General features: G+C 35.4%; 1 long non-coding RNA gene across 1 annotated transcript in view; it reads left to right on the forward strand.

Moving 5' to 3' along the window:
* The first annotated feature begins 9,338 nt into the window (after nucleotides 1-9,338).
* The window catches only part of LOC148126314 (uncharacterized), a 108,984-nt gene continuing 99,702 nt past the window's right edge, over nucleotides 9,339-18,620 (forward strand). Inside the window, exon 1 of the long non-coding RNA XR_015742598.1 lies at nucleotides 9,339-9,368. This is a non-coding gene — a long non-coding RNA (uncharacterized LOC148126314). The remainder of the gene's footprint in view (nucleotides 9,369-18,620) is intronic.

The raw sequence follows: 18,620 nt of genomic DNA on the forward strand, positions 1-18,620 counted from the left end.
AGCTAAGCCATGCCCAGACTCCTTGCTGTCTCCTTCTTGCTCACACAGCAAATACTGTTTCAGTTTCCATGTTTCAGTTTCCAAACAGTCCTCAACTCTCTCACACACTGACAGGACGCTAGCCAGATCTGGTAGGCAGAAGCATAATTCCCCCGCCTTATTTTCCTTCCCAAAACTAAGCCTGATCACATAGTTTTGTAGCAAAGCATGGGTATAGAGCTAGTAATAAAATAAAATAAAATAAAAATCTGCAGCAGGATTTTCAGATATAGATTCTCTAGTGAAGCAATATTAGAATTCCCATTAGAGTCTATTGAAAATATTCTGAGTTCATTTTGGATTCTTGTTCAAAAAAGATTATTTAAGAGTAAACCTCAGTGCATGACACACACATATCCCAAATACAATAAGGATAATTTTGAGGATGCTGAGTTTAGCTTTTGGGAAAACTGAAATTGTGTTATGGAGCAGAATATATATATGGTTTATCAAAGGAGCTGTTGCTGACTAGAATAAAAGCAAATCAAACTGTAATATTGATTGTATGGCATTTCTCATAACTAATGACATGGCCAACATAATAAGTTTCCAGAAAATCAGGTTACATTATTGAATTGTTTAATGAAATTGAAGCTTCAAATAGAAATGAAAAAGTAATACAAAATATATCTACACTAGCCACTGACAGAGCTTTTAGACTTCATGTAGGTGTGAGTTTTGAATGAAAAATGATGCCTCCAATGTCATAAGTTGTTGACAGATGACAATGCTGATGTTCCAGAACAGGGGTGTCAAACTCGATTTCATTGAGGGCTGCATCAGGGTTGTGTTTGACCTTGGGGGCCAGGGTGAGCATGGCCAGGATAGGTGTGGCCAGTTCGACATCACTCATGTTGAAAGCACCTCTAGTGGCCCAAGTGCTCTGCCAGCAAAAATGGGCTTCAGAGCTCCTTTTCCGGCTGCGATGACATTCTGCAACCTTCTGCCAGCAAAAAATGGGAGGGCCGCACACAGCCGTCACAAGCTCCATTTTTGGTTGCAATGGCCTCCTGCAACCAATTTGGCCCTCCTGAGCTCCATTTTTGTTGGCAGAGGCACACTAGGCTAGTCCTTCACTGTTTCCAGACAGCCCTGAAGGCCAATTCTAAGCACTCCACAGGCCAGATTCAGCCCATGGGCCTTGAGTTTGACACCCCTTTTCTAGAAGAAGCTTTGACATATTCTTCAGCACCATTTTTTTCCACATCAACTGGTGGATAATTTCTGTGAGAAAAGGACATATGGCTATTATTTGTGAAATGGAAGCCTGAAGTATTTTTCAGTTAGCTTTGTACAACAGGCCACAACTTTTTTTTTCCAATTGAAATCCATTGTTGAATGCAGGTTGGTTATGGTGATGGCTACATTCATGCAAATACTATATGCTGCTGAGGTTAAAAAAAAAAAAAAAGGATAGTGAAGCAGGAAGATCTGATCTGTGTGATCAAGAAGAAAGCAGATGACTTGTGACAGAACATGACAAACTCCACATGAGAAAGGTTGATTAAGAACAGCGAATGGAAATTGCTGTCAAGCTTGGTATTTCAGAGGAACATGTGGCTTGCATTATTAATGCTCTTAATATTAGAAGGTTTATGCAAGATCTATTCATTGGATGCTGATGGCAGAGAAGAAAACTTCAAAAGTTGAACTTTAGTGGTTGTCACGCTATGAGAATGAAAGTGAGGAATTTCTCCACAGCCTTGTGCAGCTGATGATACATTGGCTCATCATTATGACCCAGAAAGGTCAACTGAAAATCATCACACAACTTAGCCTGCCTGCCTGCTTGCCTGTCTATTTAAAAACCAGCCTTTGGCAAGAAAACTCATGGCTACAAGTTTTCTGAGAACAGATGATGTTATAGACATGGATTTCCTTAGACCTGGTGCCACTATCAACTCAGGGTACTACGTGTTAATCAATTCATCAACTTTTTCCATATGAAATTTATTGATTGTTCTCAGAGGCCACTGATTATACAGATCAGAACTCTGGACCTTGTATTGCAATACAGAAACTTTTAAAATGACAGTTATGCAGAGTACCTTATTATAAGGATTACTAACCAAAGTATATTTAATTTATATATACAGATGGAATGTATAGAAATGTCTACTTTTCTCCATATAAGATTGTTGCAAATGAGTACTACCTAATGCTTCCAGAAGGATAATATAAAATGATGTGACAGGATTACCATCATGAACTTTTATGTTAAAAAAAAAACCCTTTCATGCTGTGAACAAACCTCTGCATTTTAAGATTCGGGTTCTTTTTTAAAAAAATGGGATGAACAAGGCTCTGTTCTCAATAAATTTCAGGCTTAATTCATACAAAGATGATTTTCTGATAGCTCAAACCCTTTTATTTTTAAAGTATGAGCTTGAGCAATGAAATGTGGTTAAGCCTAAAGATGGCCGTTGTATGCTCTTTGAGTTGCAAAGTGCCTCTCCCAATCTACCTATTATTGGATATAATCAGGATTAAAAGAGCAGAAATAAAAATAAATGATCCATGTGATAAAGAAGCTTATTCACATAGTAAAGATTTTGTTTGTTTGTGTGTGTGTGTGTGTGTGTGTGTGTGTGAGAGAGAGAGAGAGAGAGAGAGAGAGAGAGAGAGAGAGAGAGAGAGAGAGAGAGAGAGAGAGAGAGAGAGAAGATAATTATATTAGAAAAAAAAAGGAAAAATCCAAGGAGAATATTTTTGTCACTCAGTAATATAAATTTCTTTCTTGGAATGAAGTTCAAGATACCTTGAATGTTGAATAAGAAATAACATTTGAACTGGGACAATTAATCCTTCAAAATACCCAAGTTGAAATAATTACACTTTCTACTAGGTCCAGCACAGTTTTCCACCACAAAACCAGTGCTATTAAGCTCACTGAGGCAAAGAGGTGATGGGATCTGGATCAATGAAATATTTTAATGTTTCCCTGAAGTCTTGAGTAGAACTCCCCAAATCCAAAGATTCATCTTTGCATGTGACAGAATTTTTTAATGCATATTAGAACATCTGAAGGAGGCAGTTTGAGTGGGTAAAATGAAACTTTATGGCCATTAAAAGCAGGGAAGGCACTTTATTTCATGAAGTAGCTTTGAGGATGTGTTTCATTGGAATCTTCACAGTAAAGCAGTTGCTTTAATATCTCCACAGATCCCTTTTCCCCTTTAATTTGTATATATTTAATATTCTTCTCCTCAATTAACCTTTGAAATTCCTTTTGAGGTTTTTAAGATATGCCAATGAAGTGGAAAGGAAAAGACTCCATATTGATTATGTTAAATATTGCACAGGCTTATCAACCACACTTATGCTTAAATCTACTATCATTGTTAGGTAACAGTAGATTATTGTGATATTGATTTTAAGAGAATTTTTTTTTAAATAAATCTGGCTATAATATACTTTTCCAATGGTGGTTGAAAAAAACAATTGCTTTTACTAAATAATTAAAAGGAAAAAAGTTCTCTAAAATCTATTACAATCTTTGTTGTAAGTAAAACATTTCCTGAACTTTCTAAAACAATCTGACCCTAAGAAGTCAATAGAATAATATTTTTTCAGCCTTGAATTCTACGTATGTGTCTATATACCAAATTTCATATTCTGCTAGGTAGTTAATTACAGATAAGCCAATTCCTTTTATTTTCTTGTCATTGTTGCTCATCTTGACTTACCACATTTTAAATATAAATTTGCCTCTTTTGACTACTCCGTCTTCCAATGCCACTAATCACTTTCTAATGATGCTTGCTACAGTTTTCATTTCTTAAAAAGACCTGCTTTGTAAATAGAGGATTGTTGTATTGATCATGTTGCATCAATTGCAAATAAAAGCTGAATTTCAGAAAAATATTTTATATATTTCAGTGTTCTGCAAAACTTAAAATTATTCCAAGGAACCAAGGAACTACCAACCCAACAGAATCAAGTAGTAAAAGACTTTGACCTGCTGGACATTGCTAGGACTTTCACTTGTACATAAAGACAGGAGAGAGAGGAACGTTTTTTGATCATAATAAAAGTAGAGATATTGTACTGATTTCCAAAGAAGTCCCTATTTTGTCTAGTGACTTGGCAGTGGAAGAAAGATGGTACCAAGTCCAGGATTTGAAGAAGGAGTTGGAGGAAGAAGTCTGCTGTTCATTCATCTTCAAAGTAGTTTCCCCCTAGGAGAACTGAGCTAGGTACCACAAAGTTCCTAATTCATTTCTAAATCTCTACCACAAACTGCTTAGGTAGTCTTAAATAAGCCACTCTCTTTCATATTTAATCCCCTATTTGCACTATAAAGTATAGTAATTGCTTGATTTATTTCACAGCTGGCTTAGGATCCTGCAGCTTCCACATTCATATTTCCAGATCACTAGTAGATCACAGCAAAACTACAATTTCTGGTGTCACAGGTATCCTTGTGTGGAGGAAGACAAATTGCAATCTATGTTCAGAATGGATAAATCAACATCCCAGATTGCTTTAAAATTCATTTCACTGCTTGATATTTCACTGCTTCAATCAGGCTACAAAACTGTTATTAGCCTCATTCCCAGCTGCCTTTGGAAGCTGAAAATAGTTTAAAAAGAAGTGCAGCTAACAGCCACAAATTAGTTGTCCATCCCTTGCTTCATAGGGTTCAGAATCTACATGTTATATGTTTTGAAGACTTCAGAGTGCTATAGAGATAGTAACTTCAGTTGAGATCAAAAGCCAAATTCAACCCCCTTGCTGCTATCTGCTAGTTACTTGGAGTTTGACAGCCAAAGTTCTGGTAGACCTGTTCCAGACAAATTCCATTGACACCTTCCCTCCACTGCTTAGATCCAAGGAAAACTGTCACAATTGCAAAGCCCTGTGCTGCAGTCTGCCAAGTAATGTTTTTTCCCCCCTATACAAATTTAAGTTATGACAAGTCGCAACTTTGTTTTACATGGATATACTATAAAAGGAAGTAAAACATGGAAGTGGGAAGTTTCAGTAGGTGCAGTAACTACTGGATGTACTTCTCTGCTTGAATGCTGCTTGCAAAGAGTAGAAGTTGGAGGCTTAAATAGCAAAATTTAACAAACACCATCATCCTTCTGGGAATGAAATTTGAATGTATGATAGTCCCAATTTATATCTTAAACAGAAATTCTTTTTATTCCTAAAACATATTTTCTAAGACTGCTATTCTCTACATGGTTTCCAGAATCGAGCGCCTCTGAGCAACTGAGATTGAGCTCTTTTAGGATATATATGTTATGCCTTCTGGACCCAGCCTCCTTGGCCATCCTTGTAATTGCCTTGTAGACATTTACTACACCATTTCCAATAACCTTTTAGTGATTTAGAAAAGCTCTAGCAGGAAAAAAAAAACAGAAGGGTATGGTTTCTAGAAGAAAAATGATAATACACAATTATTCCTGCTTATTTATTTTTTTTACAACACGATAAAGATATTTTATGCATACCGACAGTCCAAAATTCAATAGCTCATAATCAACAACTAAAAAATCAGCACATTGAAGAACTTTTAGAATTACTGCCAGTAAAGTAATTCCCATAGTCCAAAGCTTGCAATTTTATGAATAATTGAGGATGAGCAGCAGATAAATTGAGGGCTATCTATGGCTCATGTATCTTTTTATTTCACCTGAATAGAACCAATGGTGAATTACTTTAGGTAATTGTATGAAAGAATTAGAAAAAAAAAGATTATTAACTATAAAGAACATCAGTTTAGAATGTTAAAGTCTGATCAAGCAAGATCTAAATGTTCTTTTGCTGAAGAAAAGATTGGGGGGAAATGAGGCCTGGTTTATATTCCTCATAGCAAGCCTTAGCTAAACCAGCAGAGTAGTATATTTTCTACAGATTATTTAAAACTCAACTCTTTTTCACATGGGGGACATATTTTACAGTTCCACACTTGGGTATGGTCGGCAATAGTTCTTATAATGGAGAAGCATCATTAAGAGATTCTGTTCTTTTGCCTTGGAACAAAGGAAGAGGTAATAAAAGATCCAAGAAATGCAGTTTGTATTTAAATCTATTGATGAAAAAGGAGCAGGGGGGAAAGAAGCAGAATCAGTTTTAATTTAGATATCTCCCGGCCTCATTTCCTTGAAAGAAAAGGACATTAGAAATAGGTTCTCTGATTAAGCAGGTGTTTTAGGAATTTTTGTTGTTATTGTTTATTAGCCATGTATGATTTACTCTATAAGTTTCTTTTGTTTTTAGCATCACTTTTTATTTATTAAAATAATCTGCAACACTTAACAGTACTTCCTGAGGATTAGGATATATAATTCATACAACTCATTTAGCCTGTTATTGTCACATTCCTCACATTCAGTGGTGGGTTTCCAATTTTTTTCCTCCCGGTTCTATGAGAGTGTGCTGTGCGCTTGCTTTCATGTTTCCTGTGTGCATGCAGGGCTGAAAGACCACCCTATGTATCAATGCTGGTGAGCTAAACTGTTTTTTTTAGCTCAGCTGAAGTGTAGCAATCCACTCTGCCACATGAATCAGATGAGTTAAAAAATATAGGAGAGGTAACAACTGGGCAGGTGGGCAGGCCAGCCAGAGGTGGTATTTGCTGGTTCTCCAAACTACTCAAAATTTCTGCTACTGGTATGCCAGAACCGGTCTGAACCGACTGAATACCACCTGTGCTCAGATTCCATGCAAGGAATGGATGACATCACAGTCTTCTTATCCATTGTAAAATCAATATTTGGCTACGTTTTCCAAGACTCATTCAAAGCAAACAAAGTTACATTTTGACCACAGTGTTTTTTAAGCTCTTCGCAGTAGATCATTTCAAATACTTAAGGGCTTTTTTAAAATCCAGCAGTATACCCAAAAAGGACTCCGTGGTGATTTCTAAACTTCTGTAAAAGCTACTGCTGCATAGAGCCTCAACAGATTTCTGCTTGTCTAAATTTCAATCTGTATAACAGAAGATTGAGGGAATATGACTTTGGGGTTCATAACTGACTTTGCAAACTTTGACATATTCATTCAGAACTCATGTTATGAGTGCACTTCCGCTATCAATTATGAGCTCACAATAACTATACTAACAAGGTACTAAGGCATGGTTTTCTTTATAACTTCTTTAAATCAGCCATAATTGGATGAGTATATACAAAATGCTTTATTGTGTGAACCAAGATTTCACAGCATAAACCATATTTTACAAACTATAATAAATGAGTTCTTATCTTGCAACAAGCCAAAACCAAATTTAGTAGCATGTGTAAACTTGGATGTAGAAAATTAATGCATATGTAACTCTCATATTAAGATTAGAACTATATTATTGTATGGGGCATTGAATTTTGAGTACACTCTATTCTTTTAAGAGTAGGCTTTGATGAAGAAAAGTCTTTACAAAAAATGTGCAGGGATTATCTCGGGAATGATACATGTTAGATTTAACACTTCTGAATCTGATGCATATAAAGGACTAAAAGAACTAAAAGATACTTATGATGGAAATGGTTCTATTTATGTAGGAAATTTCATACCATTGATCCCCCTCTTAAAGTCTATTTTAGTTACTGAAGCTGGCAATTAAAAAATGATATATTGAAGGAAGCATTTTCCCACTTCAGGGAATATTTAATGTTTAATTATAACCAAGTGATCTACAACCAGTTGAAAGGAACATAATAGAATTGTATTGGCTGTAGTAATGGGAATTGCAAGCAGAGATGGAAGCCAAATTAGTTTGTATATGTGTTCAAAATTATGGATTCAGCACTCTTAGATTGCATTATTATTTTAATTAACTTGAGCCACAGTTATTTCATTACATTCACCTGGTTTTGAGTGCCTGCCTAAAAATGTTTTCACCTCCTAAGCTTTGAATTATTGATTTGGGAGATATGACAAATTACTTTTAAACAGGCCCCTAATGTGTTCTTCAAATGATAGCATTATGAAAGAATACTTGTTCAATGTTTTGTTGCTTAGCTGAAGGATTTTGAACAGAGAGGACAAGTGTTATCTTGTTCCATACCTGTGTGTTAGTGTCTGTATTTATTTGGTAAGACAATTGTTGAATGATTACAATGAATTGTTTGTGCATTCTGAGATCAAGGATAATTAGAAGACAAAGGAGAGAAAAGCTAGAGTCCAGTTTTACCCATAGGTACTCAAGAAAATTGTTTTCTTAGTTTCTTAGTTTCCTTGGGGAAAAGACCACTATATATCTAGTAGGAAAAAGAGTTGATATTTTATCTTTCAGTCTCTGGCAGTAGAAATCTGCTGAGCCATTTTGGACCCATCCTTCACTAGCCTAGCGCCTTCCAAATATACTGGGACAGCAAAGCCCAGAATTTTCAGGCAAAGCCTGATGTTCCATTTGCTGGGAATTCTAAAATTCCTTGCTCAAATAGAACTGATGGTTGCTAGATTGAATACATTTGCTTCTTTCCATAAATCAGAATTTTTCATACAGAAGAATACTATTTCTACCCCTTTCCCAAATATTCAAATTGGTACAAAGTTTCCAATGCAAACAACAATAAAAGTAATTGAACCCCAATGGAAATGACTAAAAACAAGGGTGGTGGGAAGGAGCCATATTTCCATACTTTCAATAATGCCCTTATATTTCCAGAATATGCATATCATGCAGTCACTTGAAAAATGGTCAGAAATGTTTACAGTAAATACAACTGTCATCCATAAAACAAGTCTGAAAAGTTGTACAGTCCAGTCAAAGACATTGCTTTGGCTTGCTCTTTGTGCTGACTAAACTGCTTAGCCTTAAGTGGCACTTATTCATTTACTATTTTTCTCTTTCAAAACTCTATCTATCTATCTATCTATCTATCTATCTATCTATCTATCTATCTATCTATCTATCTATCTATCATGGATTATATTCATAATTAATTGATTCACTCAGTTTTGTTTCACTCATGAATCCTAAAATATCTGCTTCCCTATAATAAGTACATGACAGTTTTTATTTTTTTAATGAAAAAATAAATGTGATCATCTTATTTGATGCATTATGTGCAAAATGTCAATCAATGGATGTCTATAACATCTAGTCATTAGCAAATATTGTTCCAGTCACTGAAAATTAACAATTTGTGGTATGAAGGCATGATGAAACAATCCATTTAAAGTGGAAGACTTTAATTAAATTCAGTTGAAAAGGTGAGCTTTATCATCCTAAGGACAATCTTCTATTCTTTGGGAAAATAACAAAACAAAACAAAACCTGTGTTGACTTTTAGCCAATATTTTCTTCTTTTCTTTGATTCCTGCTGTCCAAATGTGGTGTCAGGATCAGCAAGATGGAGCAGCAGGTCAGGGGAAAGGTAAGATAGACATACACAGTTATATGAAATTGCTGCAATATTTTTCTGCACCTTCTGGAATGACAATCACATTGCAACTGCTTAAATTTCTTACTGAGGAAGGGAAAGGCAGTAAGAAATCAAATCCTAAGAAATCAATATTTCAAACTGCTCAGCAAAAGAGAAGCTGAAAGATATCTGCTTTTTTTATTTCATTTGTAATTAATTCTAAAATATATAGCACATAAGAAGGTATTTTAGTTAACAGTTCCAAAGTATGCATCTGGAAAGGTAGGTTTTGCTCACATAATAGTCTCAATTTAATCACCAATTACTGCTTCAGTTCTGGATTTGGCTTTATGAAACCATTTTTCTTTAAAAGAAAAAAATCAATAAATTATGACACATGATACTTTAGCACCTTGATGATCTTAGGAGCATTTTCATTTTATAAAAGAAAACAATTCAGTCCTTAGATTACATCATAATGATATGTTTGAAAAAGGACATCATTCCCATACATATGTGAAAACATATCAGAGTTTTTATACTTGGCTAAAACTAAATGATACTGGAATACAAGAGATATTAAGCTAAAAAAGGCTTAATTAAATGTTTCTGCTATTCAGAGTTTGGGGTGATTTTCAACTTATCATAAATTCATACAGTACAAACAGTTTTAAATCTACCAATCCAAATGTATCATCCTATCTATACCAGTGTTTCTCAACTTTGGTAGCTAATAGATGTGTGGGCAAACCCAAGATCATAAATATTTAAATCATTTTAATAAATAATATAACTTGAAAGTTTACTGAAGACAATGACAATTTGTCAGGCCTAGGCTAATTTTCTGAAGAGCTAATTTGAGAAATGTAAATAAGTTTTACTCCTGGTCTTACTCCTTGAAGATGCAAAATAGTTTCTATATCCCCACAGCCACTTTAAAATGCTTTCTTCGTGTTCTAAGTTGGACAAAAAAAAGTCTTGTTCTGTATCAACAGCCAATTTCTATTCCAGTTTAGTAAAGGTGGTGCTGATCTGAGACCTTTAATGTGGGACAAATTAAGCAAGACATTTATAGATTTCTTCTTGGAAAGAAAAAAGAACCCACCAGTCACTCTAACTAGCATAGGTTTGGATTGGTGGAAATGGAACACATGCTATGACCAGTGACTTTAGCCATCTGTTAGAACCTGAGGTGAGTCTTCTTGATAAAGCAGGAGAAATAAAAAGCCATTTACAGCATCTCCTCCCACTTCTCCCAACCTTTCTTTTACTTGCTGTTATTTCTTCTCTCTCCCTTTCCCTCTCCCTCCCTCTTTCATGGTTTTTTTCTTCTTTATGTTTTGCTTGTTCTACAACTTTTCTCCCATTACAACTTTGGCTGACTTATATATCTTTCTCTTATTGCTCACTTCCTTACTTAGTCTATTGCTCATCACCTGCTTTGTTTCTTCTCACCTGTCTTCCAGGGTATGAAGTATAAACTACCTCCAAAATAATATACCCTAGTTCTGTTTTAACAGAGCAACTAAAAGTCTATACACATGGTGATCAAACTAGATATTGCATCCCTCACAATCAAAAACTACAGAAACAGCAATTAGGTCAGTGATTCTTGATCTCTGTAGATGCCATATGCTAAATCAATAAATATGAAAAACCTCTTTTCCCATCCATACACAGGACTAAGATAATAAACAGGACAGGTACTGAACTTACCAACCAGAGCCCTTTCCTGATAGAAATGGGTGGTGAAGAAATGTGAAAAGTAAATAAATAAAATAAACAAAACTACCAATCAATAAATTGTGGTTACAATTTCAACTCTTCCATTACCTCACTAGTCTTATATAAGTGTAACCCCGCAGTTGTGGTAAAATTTAGGAATAATGAAGAGTTAACATTTGATGAAAATTGGTAGTTTGCTAGGAAGGTGTGATATAATTTTTTAACTGCAAAGTGAAAGTTGAAAAGGGAGGAAAATATTAACTTTCAGAAATAAACTAGAAGTCTGTTCGCAACAGAATACCCTATACCAACAGACTTGAGATTGTAGGCTTAGACAACCTTGAACTATGCCGGCTAAAATTGGACTTAAGCATAGTACATAAAATAATATGTTACAATGTCTTACCAGTTAATGAATATTTCAGCTTTAACAACAACAACACAAGAGCACACAACAGATATAAACTTGATGTAAGCCACTCCAAACTTGATTGCAGGAAATACAATTTCAGCAACAGAGTGGTCAATATCTGGAACTCACTACCTGATTCTGTTGTCACATGCTCAAACTCCCACTCCTTTACCCTCAAACTAGCCTCTATTGACCTCACCCCATTCTTAAGAGGTCTGTAAGGGGTGCGTATAAGTGCCCAATCGTGCCTACCATCCCTGTCCTATTGTCCCCAATTATTAGTTCCTTTTTCTTGTATTTAAACTTATGTTTATTCTTATTTATATCATATTTTAAGCATTTGACAAAATAAATAAATAAAATAAAAATCAAAGAAAGAGATAAATTGCTGCAGTTAGATACAGTGGAGTTGGAGAGGGGTTTAGAGGTAGGCATCTCAAAAACAAGAATTGCTCTTTTCCCCATGAACTAAATGCATTGAAAGAAATGTATGGCTCAGAAAAGAAGGAGCTATGGTAAGAAGGTAAAAGAAAGATAGCTTGAAAGAAGTATCTTAAAGATCAAGATGAAATAAAGAACAGAATGAAAAGATTTTTTTTTCCCTTTGAATGAGAGAAGAAAGTGCATTCATAAGTAAGCAAAGAAAAAAAAAGAGAGCAACCGAATATTGCTTCCTCTTTTGCAGTAAGAATATTGCAAAAGACATTGTGTATTGTGGAGAAACTAAGACATTGAATGACCTGGGATAATAGGATGGCCTCAAAGAAGATAGCTTTTCCCAAGGCATTCAAGACCCCAGAAGTTGAGTCAGATGCAACAAGATAATGCTGAAATCAACCAAGCAAAAATATTAAATGCATAAGACTCAAATATCTCTCATTTAAAGTTCAGTAATACTTTTTTTTCCAAATTTTCCTTGGTTTGTGTAATTTGTTAGGCTAAATGACAGCCCTGGAATCTAGGATGAATATTCAAATTGATCAATAAAAGCACTGTCAAGGAAGAAGAGAGACCGAAAAACATCATTGCTCTTCTCAACACTGCAGTCTAGTGTCATCTGAAAAACAAATCAAACAGAGTGACAGAAAGGAAGAAAAACAGATTTTGAAAACCACAGAGTTAAATGGAGCTATAACAGTTCATGCAAAACAAACTGCTGAATTTTTTAAAAAAATTGCCTTGCTGAGATCAGAGCTGCTTTCGATATTATCGTGATCAGTATTCTGTTGCCAACCAGCCAGTTGCCTTTAGAAACTCAGAAACAAGCCAGATGCCAAATGTGAGCCAGTACTAGACATGCCTTCCAGGAATTTAAATACCATGGGGGAAAATTTCTTTCCTATCAGTTGACTTTATTTCAGCATGAATGTCTCCAGTGTCCATGCTCCAGGTTATAGAAATTAGGTAAAGTCCAAAAAGGATGAGAACACCGTAGGGTTTTGAAAGACCACAGGATTAGATATTAGGTTCAAGTCTTTCTTTATATTTATTTTATAAAGTCATCCTAGATCTCCATTGTCATCTCATGCTGGAAATGCTCATTAATAATTAAGATTTCTCAGAACTCAGGCAAAAAATTATAAATCTAATATTGAAAACTCTGTTTCTTTTAGCATTGGATTCATCATCATTCAGGATTCATTTGTTATTTTTATATCTGACTGCAATCAAAGTTATTTCCCAGACTAGCAACACTTCCACCTATATTGTAGCATACATTTATATGAATTTCTCCTAATGTTTCCTCTTTGCATACAATATTGCCATATATAAATACATTTTTGTTTGTCATTTTCTATGGGTACAGTTTTCAATAATTGAAGTATACAGTTTTAATTTAAAAGAGATTAAAATACTGGCTTGCAATTATATAATTGAATCACGAAATGTTCATTTAAAACAAACAAAAAAGAGTGTGATGAATACAGTAACAATGGGAAGAATATGAAAGAAAAATGTTGGTCCAATGGCAATAATTACTCACAAATACCCGGGCAAACTGTTGTCTAAATAAAGTCATGCTATACTTTTCCCAGAAGAGGAGAATCATGTGAGAAGAATCATGTGAGAAGATCGTATGCCAAATTAGCACAATATTGGTCATTCGGATTGATGGATCTTAACATCTGAGCTTATCACAGAGGTTAATTTACTGTGATTTAGCCTCAATGTGTTTAAAATTTTATGTAGTGTAAAAATTGCAAATTAAGCTCACTTCACAGGGGTTCGGGAGAGCCCCTAGCTAAGATTCTGTACAGTTCAGACAACCCCCAAATCCCACTCCTGGCTAGCCTCAGCCATGCCGCCCCTCCCAGGAGTCCCCATGTGGCCCATTTTGGATGCAGGTAAGTGCAGAGCACACCCAGAAGCTCAAGAAGGGCAAAAAAATGGGCCTCCTGGAAGATTGGGAAAGCCAGAAATGTTTCTGACCTCCAGAGCCCGCAAGGGCGATTTTTGCCCTCCCAGAAGCTCAAAGAACACATCCAGAGCCCAGTGCAGGAGACCGACTATCTATAGATAGATAGATAGATAGATAGATAGATAGATAGATAGATAGATAGATAGATAGATAGATAGATAGATAGATAGGCATGCATGCATGTATGCATGCATGCATTTAGAATTTCTTCAAGGATTATATAAATATGTTAAATAAAGGTCAAAAAATGTGATGAATATGAAGAAAACAAACTGGTCTCCTTTCACTCACTGCAGAGCACTTCTTTCTTTGACGAAGGAATTGCTAGGATAAGATTGCTACTGGCTTGCTTTTTGGAACATTTCCATAACTCCTGTGTTCTCTTGGACACCCTGGAATTCAGCTTGAAGTACCTTTGAAGCAACTCAAAGTTTATATGAATGGGTGGAAGGATCAGGGATGTGAAGCTGTGGTGGATTCAATTTTTATATATATATATATATATATATATATATATATATATATATATATATATATATATATATATATATATATATATATATTATATATATATTATATATATATATATATATATATATATATATATATATATATATATATATATATATATATATATATATATATATATATATATATATATATATATATATATATATTAAGACTGTTGGGGATGGTTCATTGAGTATTATTTCTGCTGAAACTATTTTCAGTTTTGAGTTAGGGAAGGTCAAACCTGGCATGAGGAAATCATGGTAAATATCACACCATATCAAATGTGTAAGGTTAAAAGTCCATCTCTTTGAGTGAACAACTAAAGATTCTTTACATCAGAGGTGGTATTCAGCAGGTTCTGACCAGTTCTGGAGAATGGGTAGTGGAAATTTTGAGTAATTTGGAGAACTGGCAAATACCACCTCTGACTGGAGATTTTACAGTATCCTTCCTCTGCCACACCCACCAAGCCACGCCCACAGAACTGGTAGTAAAAAAAAATTGAATCCCACCACAGCTTCACATCCCTGATCCTTCCACCCATTCAATTTAAGACTCTACTTAAAATTCCTAGCTTTGTAATATTGTCCTCAAATCCTTGCAAAACCTATTATTAATCACAAGCATTTTTCTGCAGTCCCCAGGACACACAAAACCAACATCAAGCTGAAAAGAACTCTGTCATGAGGAATGGTCATTAAATTGCCTCCTAGCTGCCTCTCTGGTTTCAGTTCATTTTTTAAAACTGAATGTATTTTTGGTAAGATGCAATGTAAGTACCTTTGACAAAGGCCTACTAAAAGCCCTTTCACTGAATGCACCCTGTGAGGCTATTTATTGTGATCAAAACCACTGTTGCTCTTTAACAATGCATCTTTGTAAAATAATACTTTTGTTAAGATTTAGAAAAGAACTGAATTCTGGGAAGACTTCAAAACCTTCAGAAGATAGAAGTTTGAAAGATTCAGCAAATCCAAAGCCATACACAAGTTCTCTTATTTAAGACTGACAACACGACATTGAAGTTGGGAAGCAAACAAGTCCTATGGCTAGTTTAGTAAAAATTGCTTTGAAAAATTATTTAAGCTTAATTTGAATACTACATCAGGTGATATGTCCTTGATCCCATTAAAAACTGCAATATTGAAGTCCAAGCACATTAAGGGAGTTTCTCTACTTTCACATCCTATCTTCCACTAGTGAGTTTCTTCCTACTCTAGTAAATATTCAAAGCAGATAATCACAATTTTTAAAACAAAATAATTATTATCAATTTCAATCCAATTGTCAGCATTCCAGCAACCTTCCTTTCTAGCCAATAACTCTGAGACAGACACCTCTCAAAGATTGCTTTATTTAGATAGTAACTGGCACATCTGTGGAATCCCAAATTTGAAAGTTTTGGGCTTCCTTGCAATATTCAAAACTACAAATCCATCCCCCCTTGGTCATCATCACATCACATGGGCCAGTCATGATCCGGCCTAAAGTAAGATTCTTATTTCATTCTGTACCATACTCAATGACCTTGAACTAACAAAATAATTTTATTTTGTCTACTTAGAGATACTCAATTGAATCCCCCCTCTGAATTTCTCAGGCTTGTGGAAGTGTGGATGACATCAATCTTTGTTCCAGCATGTGGAAGAGCAGTATATCTTAAATAAATAAATAAAAACTGTACATCTTCCTGCAGCCACTCGGTTTTTCTAAAAACTCTATATCTTGTTGGTACTTTTTTTTCTTTAAAATTTCCCTGAAAATATGTATGACACACCTTTGTTCCCTTTTATAAAAGAATTACAATAATTAACTAGGCTGTATGGGAAAGAAAGAGAAACAATGCAGTATAGAAAAGCTAAGTTCTTACATAATGAATTGGTAAAATCTGGAAAACCATACCCATCACCAGATAGTAATTCATACTACACTATATATATGACATTAAGTTTGTCAACCCTTTACAATGAATGTTTTAATGAATTTGGAATATCTCTGAGTTTTCCTAGTTCAGGTTTTTTTCCCCAGGTATTGACACTGCTACAGTCATGGCCATATCTCTATTTCTGATAACAAGAATAGACAACCAATAGACCAAAGTCTTTATGCAGCTCTTGGATCCACTGGACTAATTTCATTTAGCTATGATTGCTGAAAACTGACACTACAGTTTTCTGCCATTTTAAGTTAGCAGAAAGATTAGAATTATTTCATAAGCCCTGACAAAGATATACTGCAGATAAAAGCAAATAATCTCCTGCAAATCCTTTCCCAAATCTCATATTTGTGGCCTTCTACCCTTCAAAAATGTAATTAAAACAAGGTCCAAAGCTCATGTAGAATTTCAACCCAACACTATTTTCTTGCTACCTCCAAATTATCATTTGATCAAAATCTTCTGTGTAATGATTGCAATGAAATCTTTTCATCAGACATGTGGAAGGGGTGGGGGGTGGAATTCTATTGGATATTTTGTTTACTACACTAAATTATGTTACAACTATCTGATAAGGCTTTGTAAAAAGGCTCTGTAGTTCAAGGCCAATATATGGTTTGGTACATATATTAGCACAGAAACACCATTGGTCAGGAGCAACTTTAGCTGCATCTTTTTCTGGGCTCATACAGCTTCCTTTCATGGGTATTATTGTTTTAAGGAGTTTCCACTAAGTGCTATATGAGCAGCCATATGTCTTCTGATTCATTGCCCTTCAAATCAGGATTTTGGCACAGTCCTATTCATAATACAACACCCATGAAGCAAAACACTTGTGTGAAAAAAAAAGAAAAAAAAGGTTTATTACACAATAGGGCAGGAAAACATTTAATTTGGTTGATTTGGTCAGCTAAGAATTTTTACTGCAGACTGGAAGCTCTGTTAAGCAGTTAATTGCCTTATGTCAGCAGAAGACTACAGTTCACTCTTACAGCCACTGCTGCTTAACCATTGCTTTTTCTCCTTCTCTGTATTTCATCTGATGCTTTGCCCTATACTTCATGACCTTGAACTGGGTGTTGTTGGTTATTGACATCACTGATATTGTGGCTCTGGCAATGTAGCTCACAATATCATAGGACATGCAACATTTTCTTTGGTATAACAAGCAGAAAATCTCCAGAACGAATTCATTCATATCATTTATTTTATTACTTGCTTATTTATTAATTAATTAAATAACCTTCTATGTTACCCTAACCCAGGGCTATCAAATTCCTGGCCCATGGGCCAGATGTGTCATGTGCTGGCCATGCCCACACCTGGTTTAGTGAAGGGGGGGAAGTCCCAATGCATCATCTGATGCCGCCGTGATGACGTGCGTTTGACACCCCTGCTCTAACCTGTCAACACTGAGCAGCTTAGGAATCTAAATTTGGTAATGAAAGATAAAACCATATGATAACCATCCCTCCAAAAATGCATCCCATTTTTTCTCAGGAAAGCAGAATGAGACAACTGGTCACAGCCAACTCACAATGGCCTATGTCAGGGACAACTCACCAAGGCACAACTCACCACAACCAACTCGCTATGTCCAACTTGCTATGACAAATTGTCAGGACAACTCACCAGTGATCATGGCACAACTCACCACAGCCAACTTGTCATGGCCAACTCAACTTGCTATGCATACTCAACTTGCTATGGCCAAGTTCCTAGGGACAACTCACCATGGGATAACTCACCACAGCCAGCTCACCATGGCTAACTTGGCCAACTTGCCAGGGTCAACTCACCATGCTAATTAACAATGGGACATTTCACCACAGCCAATTCACCATGAGACAACTCACTATGGGACAATTCAACAAATACAAAAGTTATATTAAATTCAATGGAACTGGGCCAATAATGGTAAAATAAAAAGGTCAGTCCAGAAATACAAGAACTACAATAATTTAAATGAAAACATGGTCACCAATAATAAAAGTAACTGAATGAAGCAATTAATGCAGCACTGAATTGTCCACAGTGAGTTGTCCTGTTTTGAGTTGGCCACAGTGAGTTGGCTGCAGTGAGTTGTCCAAAACTCCAGAGATTGATCAGTCATGGATTCCTTGGTGCTTTCTGAGCTTGAGTATTTGCTGGCAGACATTTCATTACCTCGCTAGTTAAAATCATTAGTGCTGATGATGTTAACTAAGGACTGTATAGTTCAACCTTGAGCTGCGTATATTCTCTTCTATTATAGTGGTC

Source organism: Pseudonaja textilis, chromosome 3 (genome assembly GCF_049901715.1).
Source record: "Pseudonaja textilis isolate UNSWEBS1 chromosome 3, rPseTex1.2, whole genome shotgun sequence".
In the NCBI taxonomy this organism is placed as follows: domain Eukaryota; kingdom Metazoa; phylum Chordata; class Lepidosauria; order Squamata; family Elapidae; genus Pseudonaja; species Pseudonaja textilis.